The 14,443-nt window shown below is 37.1% G+C and overlaps 1 long non-coding RNA gene across 3 annotated transcripts; it reads right to left on the reverse strand.

Moving 5' to 3' along the window:
* Positions 1-344: 344 nt before the first annotated feature.
* LOC121893720 lies at positions 345-13,219 on the reverse strand. 3 transcript variants are annotated; one of them, XR_006095412.1, is made up of 7 exons: positions 12,049-13,219; positions 11,272-11,337; positions 10,838-10,990; positions 6,958-7,040; positions 3,624-3,738; positions 3,224-3,339; positions 345-452 (listed from the first exon to the last, which is right to left on the reverse strand). It is a non-coding gene; the product is annotated as an uncharacterized LOC121893720 (long non-coding RNA). The 3 variants fall into 3 exon arrangements; XR_006095410.1 differs by lacking the exon at positions 6,958-7,040 and having other exon boundaries at positions 12,049-13,211; XR_006095411.1 differs by lacking the exons at positions 345-452; positions 6,958-7,040 and adding an exon at positions 2,327-2,372 and having other exon boundaries at positions 12,049-13,212.
* Positions 13,220-14,443: the final 1,224 nt, after the last annotated feature.

Raw genomic sequence — 14,443 nt, forward strand, 5'->3', positions numbered from 1 at the left:
AAATACAGATACATTTCTGAAATGTCTTTCAATGCCTGATGCCTGTGTGTTGTGTTGTTACATTTTTGTTAGTTTTCTTCATGTTTTCTTAGTGATGTTTTGTTAAACTTCTTTGATACAGATGCAACATCTCTTACCGACTTTCAGTTCCAGTTCCTGTTCCCCGGGTCCATAGAATGAGTAATCGTCTTGCTCAAATTTATATTTGTACTTCCCAAAGTCCTCACTTTTAAGTTGTTTAATGGTCATTCTGAGATTTTTATGTCTTGTATCATGGTACAGGGAAAATCTGTCGTCATTTTCCCACGCATCATTTTTAGTGCTTTGTATGTCTTTTCCTCTGGGTTTAATAACCTCTATCTTTTGATATTCCTGATTTGCTCTTGGGTATTTGCAGGTGAGTTCAACCCATCCTCCTTCACATCCCTTCACTTCAGACGAGGCCTCACAGCCTGTTGATCAGACAAAGAGAAAAGTTCCCATCATGTCAGACACTGAAACAATCCCAGAACAGTCTGAATAAGAACCGTATCAACAAAACATCCACTGTCTCATCATGCTGGTAAACAGACTTTCTGGATTAATCAATAGATCACAGAGTTGTACAGCTAATCTTGTTTAATGTGTATTTTAGTCATACATATAGTGTTTTGTGGTAATTTCTGATTCTGAAAGGCCTCTACTCATAAAATCTTAGTATAAATTTATAAAATACATTTTTTTTTGTACTTTTAGTTTTTCAGTGTAACAGAGCAACTCTGCAGCTTACCACGGTGTATTTTTTGGTTCTACCACCAGGAGTCGCCAAAGTCAGGTTTTCAAATCCCAGTGGCTTCATGATTCAAGATAAACATCGAAATAAGTTTGACTTTGTATTTCATCCTTGACAAATATTAGAATTTTTTATTTTACATTTTTTTAAATTCTCAAAAATGTTTGTGTTAGTGCCTGTTCACCAGAGGAGTTTTATGCACTCATTATCTTTTCTTTAACTACTGTGTTATAAATGATTAATACTGAGAGTAAAACAGGTGTCTTTCTAACCCTCCCAGTCCCAGCGACCCGTCCACTAAAAACAAACAAGAATCTCCTCCAGACATGTTTTAAGACATAAAAATACTTTTTTTCCACAAAACATTAAATTACTTTTTAAAATTCCTTAAAATTACATCTTTTCCTTTTCTCTCATTAAAAATCCAGAATCTTTGAAAATGTAAATATTGTTCATTTCAAAAGTCAACTGCTGGACACAAGATGTCTCCTCCTTCACTGTAAAGTTCATTCTCTGTGTTTGTGCACTGGAGGCTTCAAGTTTCCACATCACACTTGTGGAAGTTACAAACTAGTTGTGAAATCACAAATCATGCTCTTATGTAAACACATTAAACTGAGTTTTAAGGTGAGCTCAGAAAAACTTTCCTCATTCAGCAGATGATTGTTAAAACAAACTCTGCACACACATCAATCAAATATCAATATGTCAATCAATAGCCCTGGACCTAACAAACAAAATGAACCATCACTATTAATTTTAACCCTTTCTTGTAAATAGTTATGCCCATTAAAGTTTGGATGTTACTCATTTAAATGGGGAAATAGGCTATAAATAGTTCATTGAATAGTTGCTTTTGTTAATTATTGTTTATGATCATTTAGCAAACTGTTTACATTCTAGGTGTTCACCCTTGACCTCTATAAAATCAAAAAGGTCAGTGGCATAGTTTGACCTGAGTAAAAGTGGAGTAAAATATAATTTGAGAACCATAAATGTTTGTTTTTCTTTGTCAGTTTTCGCCTGTGTTGTTTATTAATTATGAAGCTGTTAAAAGCTTAACGTTGCTGTCAGTTCCACGAAAAACTTTACAGATTTCACTCATCAGTTGTATTAAACTGTTTTAAATATTTCAAAAAACATATAATGGGGACTGTCAAAAATGCATTTTGTGATATTTATAATTCATCATAAATCTTGAATGGAATTATTCACATCGAATATTTCTTTCATTTTCAAACAGTCCTGGTTGACATGAAATAAAACATGGGTTCATATGCACATATATGGCATAAACAGGATATAAACATAACATTCATTAGTCTGTAATATCTGTAATCAGGTATTAGTAATCTTTTTACCTGCCGTTAGTGAGAGGATGAGGAGAATAAAGCTCCTCATTATGTTGGCCTTCGATGCTGAGATCCTTCGTCCTCTAGTGTTCACTATAGTTGGTTATTTCCTCTTGTCACTACAGTTGGTTTGTCTCAAGTGTTGTGTTTCATGAATTTCTGATATATTACCTAAAAACATCACAAACCTTTGTCTGTCCTTCCCCTTTTTTCTGTCTCAACCTCAACTCCTTCCTCATTGTTCATCACTACTTGATGTCGACAGTAAACACCAAATAAGTGGTCAGAAATAAAGAGAAAGAAAAATACACCAGATTCATAGGAAACCTCTGATGCAAACATGATGTGTCAGATAGAACGTAACTTACAGTATGAGAAGGAGAGACACAGAAAATAATAAAAGGCAAATAAAAGCTGCAAGCAGCGATGATGGAGCCCTCGCACCCTCATGCACGTCGGGCTGTGCCACAGTTAAAGTGCTGTTATTGTGGACCAACATGATGCAGCAATACCTTTACCAGAGGACAACTGACACGGATGTACATTTTCCTGATCGCATGTAGGAGACAACTATCACATCCTGTGTCCAATATGTGATGCTTGAAAACACACATTAAATGTATGTTTTGTTGCTGCACATCAAATTCAGATCACACATTTTAATTTTCATGTAAATCAAAGGAAGTTTGTAACATTAGGCTTGCTTCTTGTTGCCACCAGGCTGTGCTACACAAGTGGGTCATTAATGCAGCAATACATTAAGTCAACATTACCTCACATGCATATGCATTGTCATGAATATCGGATGTTAAATACCACTTCCTGTTTCCACTATGTGGTGGACACAGGAACACCCACTAATTATATGTCATGTTGCTGTATGTCGTGTGTAGACCACACCATGTAAATTCCATGTAATTCAGATGACACTACATTATCCATTACAGGAAACAGGTTAGGCATAACTCATGATGGCTAATTTCATATGTCAGACCCTTGATAACTTGTAGTCATGTGGCCATGTGTTGCTGTCCAAATGCCTACAGACAGCACTATAAACCTCAAAGTATCTAAAAAAGAAATCATATATCACACATACCCTCAAGTATTTCTCTTTGAAAACCTGGTAGATTTCTGTACAGGATTCAGGAACAAATTGCTGAATTGTTGATATTCCCACTTGTAACTGGTAAGAAAGACTGCTGAAGCTTTCCCCTGTTAATATTAACAAGTACATAACTCAGTTATCTATATTACATGGTTCCAGCACCTTTTCCAAGGTCAAATCAAGCACTTTACAGGCACTTCAAGGTGCATTTTCAAGCTTTTCCAGCACCTTACAGCTGTGGTAAATTACATATTTATGTACAGTACATACGTTATATACAGTTACTGATTATTGCACTTCTTCATCACATTAAATTAGACGTAACCGTTAAAAAAGCATAATATACAAACAAAAAGTGCTGTAATGTTAAATATAGCGAAACCTTGCCTACCTGTTGCCAAGAAGCGCAGTGTCATCATCAGTTGTTCTCCAATGGAGATACAGTCCCAGTGGTTAGTGTTTTGCCTCTGGATGATTGGACTGATAACTTCCTTCAACACGTGGAACTGGACAGGAAAAAGCCAAGCAAACTTTTTTAAATTGGAGGTTTCATTTAACTCCAGCTCTAGACACAGGTTCGGGAAAGCCCCTTGAGCCTGCCGCTGTAGTATCTATGATTTCATCCATTTAGTGCGGTTTCTCCTTATTTTTCGTCTCTGCCTCTTTCTTTCTTAAAACGCTTAATAAACTCCAGCTTATTCAGAATGCTGCAGCCAGAGTATTAACCAAAACCAGAAGGTGTGAACACATCACTCCTGTTTTAATTTCTCTTCACTGGCTCCCAGTAAAGCAAAGAATTGATTTTAAAATACTTCTTATTGTTTTTAAAGCTATGAACGGCCTAGCTCCCTCCTATGTTGTTGACATGCTCTCTGAATACACGCCAGACAGACCCTTGAGATAATCAAATAAAGGTCTCCTCACCATACCTAGAATAAATACTAAATCAGCTCATGGTGCCTTCAGCCATTATGGTCCTACTCTTTGGAATTCTCTACCACATGAACTCAGGTCTGTTACAACAGTGTCCTCCTTTAAAAGCAGACTAAAAACATATCTTTTTTCACAAGCTTTTAGTTAGGTTAATGGGTAAAACCTTTTTAGAAACAATATTATTATTGTTATTTCTTTTAACAATGATAATAATAATACCTTCTTACCCTACTCTCTTATTGTAATACCCTCTCACCTTCTAATTTTTTATGCTGTCTTACATGTTTATATGTTTTTATATATGTAACATCTTCTAATTTTATGTTTTATCTTATTTGTTTTATATAAGTAATGTTATATATTTTTGTCATGTATGATCTTTACTTGTTTTTAAGCACATTGAGTTTATGCCTGCCATATGAAATGTGCTATATAAATAAATTTGACTTGACTTGACTTTCTTCTTCCACAAGCAAAAGACCAAGGCTGACAATGCCAGTGCCATTTGCAACTTATCAGACATTTTCTCGATTAGAAGTAGCTATACGAAACCATCTGTGGTGAGCGAGAGTGGTGTGAAAATGCTGGGCAAACGCTGCTTTGTTTATCTGCATTCCTAGGTCTTCCGGTTTCCCTTTTTGAATGATGAATACAGACTACTGTCATCTGGTATGGAGAGTTATTTCCTTTCACGCAGGTGCAGAACGTACGTGCTAGTTGGCCATCAGCTGTTGTCTTTGTAGTGTGTTCAAGTGCAACTTTTTGGCCCAGACACAGGCGACGTGAGGTTTAGTGTTACATGGCCTTACAACTCGAGTTTTTTAATCAGTAGTTCAGCCACCTTTGCTGCATACAATACAGGTGCTGAGAGCGTCAGAGCTGGGAGTGTCACATCCTGTTTGGACTTTCTGTTTGTTTTTTGGACTCTTTGTGTTTTTGTTCTTTTGGGTTTCTGTGTTGCACTCATGTTGCCTGGATTTGGTTTTCTCTGTTTCCCTTGTGTGTTCCTTCACTCCTCCTGTGTTTATGTGCATCTCCCCTGCCCTGTATTACTCTGCCCTGCTCCTAGTGTCTTCCCCAGTCTATCAGCTCCCAGTCTGCCCTTGTGTTGTGTCACCTGTTCCTTGCCTGATTACTTTAGTTCGTGTTTTATTTTGAAATGTTTTCTCCTTGTGTTTTGTTACCTTTACACCCTGTGTTTTCCCACCTTTGTTGATTGACTCGTGTATCACCTGTGTCTTATTTTCACTGTTCTCAGATCAATTTTTGTCGAGTCGTCTGCGGTTATGGTCAGTGTTCCCTGTTCCTGTGTCTCAGTCTTTCATGTTTATCATTAAATATTCTGCATCTGATCCTGCCTGCCTGCTGTCTCCTGCGTTTGGGTCCACCTGCTCCACTCACTGCATGACAGGGAGCGGGAAATACAGTCGCTCTATGTCCCACTGAGCTCCAATTCCATCATCCCTCTGTTTCCATCAACACAAAACAAGAATCTGTAAAAGTTGACAGCCTGTCATGTTGTTAACCTGCGTTAGTCTGTGTATAAGGAAGGACGTGGTTAAAAAAAAAAAGGCAGAGGTTCGACTGACAAAATACCAGTTGACTCAATGTGGTAAAACAGCTGTGGTTTCGACAGGAAGCATGAGCTGTTTGTTCCATCACCTGCAATACAACATCATCAACAAGACAAGAGTATGGCCAAGAGAAAAGTAATGATAGAAAATTGCACACTTTGTATGCACATTTGCTAATTTCACTCTGTACCTTAAGATGGAACGAGATGACAGAAGCCATAAATGTGATATTCACACCTATTTATAATATTACTGCTATCGAAAGCTGCAAGAGATGTTAAGCTAAGCCCATTTTTACTTTGATTTCCTATTTTAGAATACAAGCCTGATGCTGATGTTACCTAATGCCTTTACTGTGTGTGGTTGATGGTTGATTGTGTCAACAGCAGCACTGAAGTCCTGAGGGGCGTACTACAAAGCAATTTCAACATACCCAGGCTTTCTTTATGTGAGCTGGCTCGACAAACCCTAAACTCACGATCAGAGATAAGTGGTATGATGATGGTGGATATGAACTTTCTTTGTTAACTCAGGCTTTCTGCTTCAGGCTCTGTGCGCGTCCCCATAAAAAGGGGCGTTTGGTGTGTCATTTGACTCTTTTTCCACACAAAATGAACCGATTGTGTGCCGCCTACTTCAGTCAGGAGGACCAGGTCAGTATAACGGAGAGCTATGAAGAATATAAATACATCATCACAACAAAAAGCAACACTGTTGCTGCAAATAAGGCGAGAAAGGAAAGCTGGCAGAAAATTGCTGGTCATGTAAATTTGTTAATTAAAAAGCTAATTAGTTAATATACTTATTTTACCACTCACTGCACTCTCCATGCCTCCCACATCCAGAGCTCTTAAACTTTGAACTTGATGCAGCAGATTTAAACATTATACTCAAGAAGTGCATTTAGGTCTGACTCTGTCCCATAATGAAGGATAAGTGGAAATCACTTTAGGTTCTGGCCAAATCAAAGTGAAATTAATGTTATAGATTTAGTTGCAACTATCCAAAAAACCACAACCAAACAATAATAATGATATACATTTTGTTATATGTGATGATTTACAAAAAAGACACAAGGTAAAGGCAAAGAATTCTGCAAAGAAACCAGCTGAGTAGCTGGTTTTGGGGATATGTATGTCACAGATTGCTCAGTAAGAGTTAATGTGAAAGTTGAGGATGGAGCAGTGCAGCAGGTAGAGGTCCGTGTCTTAAAGATACCAGCGATGTGAATCAAGTGCAGCGCAGGTCTTGAGTCCGGCTTTCAGGTGTTTTCCTGTATCTCCTGATAGATTTGATTCCATCTGTAGGAGAATGTAACATGTGTAGTCTCAGTAGCACATTTGCTATCGTTACAATCAACACTGTCAATACTGATTGTATGATGTAGTTTTTAGTAAAGTAAACAAACAAACAAATAAAACCTTGATGGTGCACTTGATGGACACCACCACACAGAGTCCATTTAGTAAACTGGTGTCTGCAGTATCTCTAAACCATATTTGGACTCGACCTGACTTGTTTATGGCAAGACCCACATAAATGTAGATACTGTAATTTATATAATACGCATCTCATGATGTAACACTGAGGCATTTTGCATGTTTAAATGTAACTGTGGCTTAAATATAAATGACCACACACATATTCATAGATCAGTAATCAGGTAACAGTAACCTTTTAACCTTTCTTAAAGGAGGATTAGTAAAAGAAATCTTCATTTTGTTTGGATTTCTGTCACATTATTTACCTCCAGTAGTCTAGTTTCTGCACACTGGTGTTTCTTGTGTCAATAGGTTACTTACAAACAGAGCCGCCCCCTTTCACAATCCTTTTCTTTCTTTCTGTCTTTTACGGTTGTTATTGCAACATTGGAAACTGTTGCTAAAGGAGCAATTTAAAGGACGATGAAGCTGCTTATTTTCAAGTCATTATGAGTAAAATTTTTATGTAATTATTGCACTATTATTATCTTATAGTTTATTTTGATACCACAAGTTTTTCTGCTGACAAATGAGAAGCTGCTTGTGAGTGGAATTTCAGTTCAATTCAATACTTAATTGCCATTTCAACAAGTTAATTGGGATTTGGTGCAGTGCAGCTCAAATGCAATACAGTTCATGCATACACATAATTTCTTCCAAACCCAAGAATGATAAAAAAAAGTACACAAATAAAAGGTAAATGGTAACAAGAAAAAAAAAAGAGTAAAATATTCCCACCCCCGTCCTGACCTCAGTCATTACATGACAACCTTATCACAGACATAGAAAAGGAACGGTGTTCACTGCCATCCACCACAATGTCAGTCCTCTTGCCACCACCAGATGGTACCAATGTAAAAACAAAAAAAGTCAATTTTAGCAGATAGTGAATTTAATATGAGGAGACAATTAATGATGTAATAGGAAAACTGCAAACTTTATGATTGATAAAGGATATGGCTGCCAATTTTGTCTTTTTCTTATTGTCAACAAATCTCATGTGGGGAGCCAAACCAACAATGAACTCATCCTACTTACAAGGATTATGTGTGTGTCCAAAGCCTGATGTATCTTATATATACACAATCCTTGTGTGTGTGTATACTATGGCTCTACACATTAGATTTGTTGACGATAAGAAAAATATAAAAAATTGACAGCCTTATCCTTAAAGCAGAGGAAGGCCTGATGATTTCATGCAAGGCAAGTTTATTTGTATAACACATTTCAACAACAAAGAAATTCAAAGTGCTTTACATAGAGCATAAAAGCAACACAAGGCAATGTAAAAAGACATTTAAATACAATTAAAAAGTGTTAAATTGGAAATAAATAATAAAAAATAATAAATAAATAAAGAAGCTAAAATAGAATAAGACAGATAAAACAAGAGAATAAAAGTTACAGTGCAGTGTAAAATATTAACCCTCAAATTTGGTTTAATAAAAGGTAGCAGCAAACAGAAAAGTCTCCAGCTGTGATTTAAAAGAACTGAGAGTTGCAGCAGACCTGCAGTTTTCTGGGAGTTTGTTCCAGGTATGTGGAGCATAAAAACTGAACGCTGCTTCTCCATGTTTAGTTCTGACTCTGGTGACAGAAAGCAGACCTGTCCCAGACGACCTGCAAGGTCTAGATGGTTCATAACGTAGCAGCAGATCAGAAATGTATTTTGGCCCTAAACCATTCAGTGCTTTATAAACCAGCAGCAGTATTTTAAAATCAATTCTTTGACAGACAGGAAGCCAGCGTAACTGGAGTGATATGATCCACTTTCTTAGTCTTAGTGAGGACTCGAGCAGCAGCATCTGAATCAGCTGCAGCTGTCTGATCGATTTTTTAGGGAGACCTTTGAAGACACTGTTACAGTAGTCGAGTCTACTGAAGGTAAATTCATGGACAAGTTTTTCCAAATCCTGCTGAGACATAAGTCCTTTAATTCTTGATATATTGTTCAGGTGATAGTAGGCTGACTTTGTAATTGTCTTAATGTGGCTGTTGAAAGTCAGGTCTGAGTCAATCAATGCAATGCACTCACTCAGCACTTGTATTGGACCAGAGTCCCCTGGTGATATGGTTATGAAAATTTGTGTGTTGTCTGCGTGACTGTGGTAACAGATTTAGTTGTTTTCCATAATCAGTGGGGCGTATTTATCTCAGGACAGCAGCAGCTTTAGCAGCCAGAGAACAAGTAATTTGGGATATATCAGGGGGAAACATACACTTAAGTATAACAAAAGTAAAACTTGAATTTGTTATGCTTGATATAGTAGTATGTCAATTGATTATAGAGAGTCAGTGAGACAATCATGAAAATGTTGCAGATTACTCATATAGCAGCATCAGTAGACTCCTAATATCAGAATCAGCTTTATAGGCCAAGTCTGTTTACACATACAAGGAATTTGACTCCAGTTTCTAGGTGCTCTTAATGTACTTACACACAACAATCTTCAGAAAGATACACAAGGACAACAAGCTGAACAAAGATAATTAAACATATCACTATTATGTACAGACAAGAAAGGGAAAAAATATATACATACATGTAGAAACAACACATGGACAACATACAATACATACAACACAAATGCATACAAACATACAATACAGAGTGCAGAAATAATATTATATAGGTAAAAAAGTGATAAGTTACGCTATATACATACAGTAGGTGGTTATATATATTAAATTCACTATGTGCTGAATCTGGTGAGAGTATCAAGACTGCACTGTAAAAAACGTACTGTAATTTTTACAGTAATTAACTGGCAGCAATTGACAACTTATTGTAATTCATTTTACAGTAAGTTACTTGTCAATTGCTGCCAGTTATTTACTGTAAATATAAACACAGTAAACTTACTATAAAATAAATTACAGTAAGTGTACTGTGTTTTTATTTACAGTAGCAATTGTAAAATGAAACAGTAATTTAATGGTACTGTATCTACTTTTACAGTAGCTGTATGTAACTGTAAAATAAAATACAGTAATTTTATGTTACTGTGTAATGGATTACAGCACCAGGCATTTTGCAGTAAATTAGATTACAGTTCATATAATGCTGTAAACTTTCAAACCACATTTAAATTTCAATAAATGAGTACAGATCCAACTCTTTAAATGACAATTATTTATCAACTGTTGAACAGCTACTACTACAAAACATTTTGCATAGACCAATGTCTACTGACCAATACTGCAGTCTGTTTTACATTTCCTGTACATGCTTCATAATAAAAGCCACACAGTGGTACACCAGTGAGAAGCTTTTAATGTGAAGTAGCAACAGCAGGAAATATCCGGACTGCATGGGCTTACTTAACACAGCTTAACTTACAAAGTAAATAAGAATATAGTAAATTAGAATGAAGCAAATATGTATATAATATAGACACTGACACTAGACACTGTTATTTCCTTGAAACAAAACACTCTTAAGTAATCTAAACATGGATATTCAACTTTGGGAGATGTCACTAGGTACTCAGGTGTCCATAGAGTCTTTAAAATTGTGTTTGTGGATGCATAGCCTACTTGTAAAGAGTCCGAGAAAATGAAAGTAAAATGAATCTAAAAGAAATAGGATGTGATGTAAAAATGTTGATGAGCAATACCTTTTGAACTCCAGCGATGTCATTGTTTCCTCCTGATATTCAACTGTGAACCTATAGCAAGATGTGAAGATGGCAGCCAAAGTGGTGATGAAGTCAGGTCTCCATCAGCAGCATCCATTTGGTTTGTACACAGGATCTCAGGTTCAGGTTCTCCTGATGGATAATAATCAAACACTGAATTAACAACAATTCTATTACCTTAAAGTACTGTTTTCTCTGTGAAAACTAAGAAACTTACACAACAGAGACAATATTGTTTGTTAGTTAGTACATGGGAACAGATCAAAGCACATGACTGCTGAGGTGCTTGTGGTTAAGCCAAAATAAATATAAAATATAAATATAAAATATCTAAAAACAGGCACATAGTATAACAAGCACAACTTCTACAAGAGCTGACTAACTTGGCTTTGTCCGTGGATTTTAAATCTTACCTTGCACAGTGAGACCTGGGATGATGAGAGAGACTGGACTCTGGCATCAGCAGGAGTGCTCGTCAGCTGTGAGGAGTAGAAATAAGATGAAGAAAGGCATCAGGATTAAGAGCCGTCCATGACTTTGGAGTGATTACTTTTTAATTAATCGTCCTATACATTGCATCTCTCTCTCTCTCTCTCTCTCTCTCTCTCTCTCTATATATATATATATATATATATATATGTATATATATATAAAACGTACATACACACACACACACACAAACATACATAAATGCATATACATCTTGGAACACAGTAATTTCACACAGTTTGGTCGTAGATGGTAGACTATCAGACCATTTTGCCTTCTCTATAAGACCTAACGTTAGAATAATTAACTATTAAGTTACAGAGATGAAAAAACAGGGTGATGTTTTCATAGTGAACTAGTGTGACAGTGTTGAGTTAGCCAGGGGTTGTCCCAGGCTAAATAGACTTCACAGTGCTCTCACGAGTCCTATGAAGCAGAATTTATAAAGCTAACATCTGTAACGTTAAGGCATGTTGACAAGTTAGATTTGTAATATGAAGCTGTTTCAGTTTAACACAATGCAGTCAGGTTAACTATGGATTTCTGTTAGCTAACAGACCACTAGCTGACATAATAATGTTAGCACAACACACTTCTGAGCAGCCAGAAATCGATGTGAATAATTTAACTGGAAAAAAACTAGCTCGGTGTAATGTCTGGTGTTAGTCAGGACCGAGTGTTTTAATGTTAAAGACACTTACTGATCAGCTGCTGATGTCGTGCCTCCTCCTGTTGCTGCTGCTGCTCCAGACTAATGCTAACTTTAACGTTACTTCTCACCACAGTGCAAGAAGTGCACTGTCCACACTGCAAAAAATATCTGTTGAACAGACCTCTTTGTGGTCTCTAGTATCTTCCAGTGCTCGTTTCTGAATGTTCCGAGTTTGTTGTGTCCTTTGTTTCAGAGGACTCTGCAGTTAAATGTTAGCTGGTGAAGTTAGCAAGCTGTAGGATGTCAGAAAGTCCATCTATGATACCGTCTGACAACTTTACACCGAGCAAAAACAGACAAGAATATGAGCACTCTTAAAAAGAAAATCCTTTAAAGTAAAAAAAGATAATGTAGTAATCCAAACAGCTGTTAAATCCCAAACGGCTGCAGTGAAGTAAATTCGTTTGGCGCCCAGATTGACTCAGTGACACTGTTCAAATTTGAGATCACGTGATGTTTTTCTTTGGCTCAACCAATCAGCTCACGACTTCACTGACAGCCTGCCGGCTACCGCAACGTAGGGTTCAGGTCATGATATTGTCTGTATTTTGAACATAAAAATAAAACAAATATTTGAAATAAAATAAAAACTTTACTGGTCCATAGTTTTCTTTGTTTGATACGTCAGGGATTTTTGGTCCAATTAATACATTAGGCGGGAAATTCAAATCAGTTCAGTACAGCTCAGTGACAGCACCGCTGTCAGAGACACTTAGAAAATGAAACGAAAATATCAAAGCGGTGCCCAAAAACGGCACAACAAAGAAAAATCTGCGGAATTTTCTGCCAAACTTACGAAAATTTGGAACGGTAAATCCTGTCAGACGTGAAGAAGGATGCAGTATGTTAACAGGTGGGTTCCTGCATAGCTGATAGTGTTTAGCTACTATACAGTTATCGACCATTTTGGCAAGATGAACAGTTATTAAACAGCCTTATTGTGTGGAGTTAGTTAGCCTATATGTTATGCTGAGTTTCTTTTCAGAATAATATAATGTTATAAGGCTTTCATATAGCCGAACCTACGGGGAATTTGTCTTTAGGCACAAAAACGGCTATAGCCAACATACAGAGAAAAATATAGCTACTGCCACACAAGTGTCATAAATACAAGATAGGCTATTTCATAAATAAAAACACAAGCTATAATAAAAATGTTAAGGGAATGTTAAAAATTCAGCTTCAGCACCAGGACCAGTCAGGGGGAGAGCCCCGTGCACCCCGCAGCTTCACCATCCAGTCAGGGGGAGAGCCCCCCCGTGCGCCCCGCAGCTTCACCATCCAGCCATAGGGAGAGCCCCATGCACCCCGCAGCTTCACCATCCAGCCATAGGGAGAGCCCCGTGCGCCCAGCAGCTTCACCATCCAGCCATAGGGAGAGCCCCGTGCACCCCGCAGCGCAACAGTTCTGTAAGTGGCATTGAGTATTTGCTTATTAAATCCTGCACTCTGCAACAATGTGTAATGGGGAGGAGTCAAATGCGCAGAACCATGGACAGGTCCTGTTTGAATTCATATGAAAAAAAAAAAAAATTTAAACTAATGTTTAAATTATTTAATCTGCACCATGAATTTGAGGAGTTTTATTTGAAGGTATTACAAAATAATCTTCAAATTACTGATTTACTTTATGAAAGGGAAAGCTGCTACCTTAAATAGAGAAGCATAATGGTGTCTGCAGTAGTATCAATATTACTGTGATTTTGTACAGTACTATAATAGTTACTGTGATTTTTTACAGCAACATAATGGTTACTGTGATTTTCTACAGTAGTGTGTTCACTACTGTGATTCTACAGTATCATTATGATTACTGTGTTTTTAGGCCTAATACACAGTACTATATTGTAAAAATATTCACAGTAATTAACTGTGCAGAAACACAGTAAATTACTGTGGATTACACAGCCATTTTTTACAGTGTGACGTTGTGGTAGACAGAGCCACAAGTACACAGAGCGTAAAACAGTCAGGAAGTGAAAGCCACAAACAAAACACCAGACAGTCTCAGCTTGTCTGAAACACCTGCTCCATGTGAGCCTACTTATTAGTTTGTTGCTCTTCCACTGGCCCCCACCTTTGCACGAGCCCTAATATCCCTCTACTACAGTAATAATTAACATTATGGGAGGGGGGATAGGAAATGAAATATTCACTGTGCTCCTTGTAATTTAAGTCATCATTCTGGACGGCATTTTAATCATCAGGAAATGACAGGATATGGTCTGTACGGCAAAAGCCTCCCCAGGGGGTTTTAGAAGAGTTGAAGGTGACTCACACTTCCCGAGGATATAATTATACAGTGGAAACTGCTTATAGTGATCACATCCGTCCAGGTTAAATTGATCACTATAAGCGGATGATTAGTATAACTGATTTTTTTT

The sequence above is a fragment of the Thunnus maccoyii genome, chromosome 3 (genome assembly GCF_910596095.1).
Source record: "Thunnus maccoyii chromosome 3, fThuMac1.1, whole genome shotgun sequence".
NCBI classification, from domain to species: domain Eukaryota; kingdom Metazoa; phylum Chordata; class Actinopteri; order Scombriformes; family Scombridae; genus Thunnus; species Thunnus maccoyii.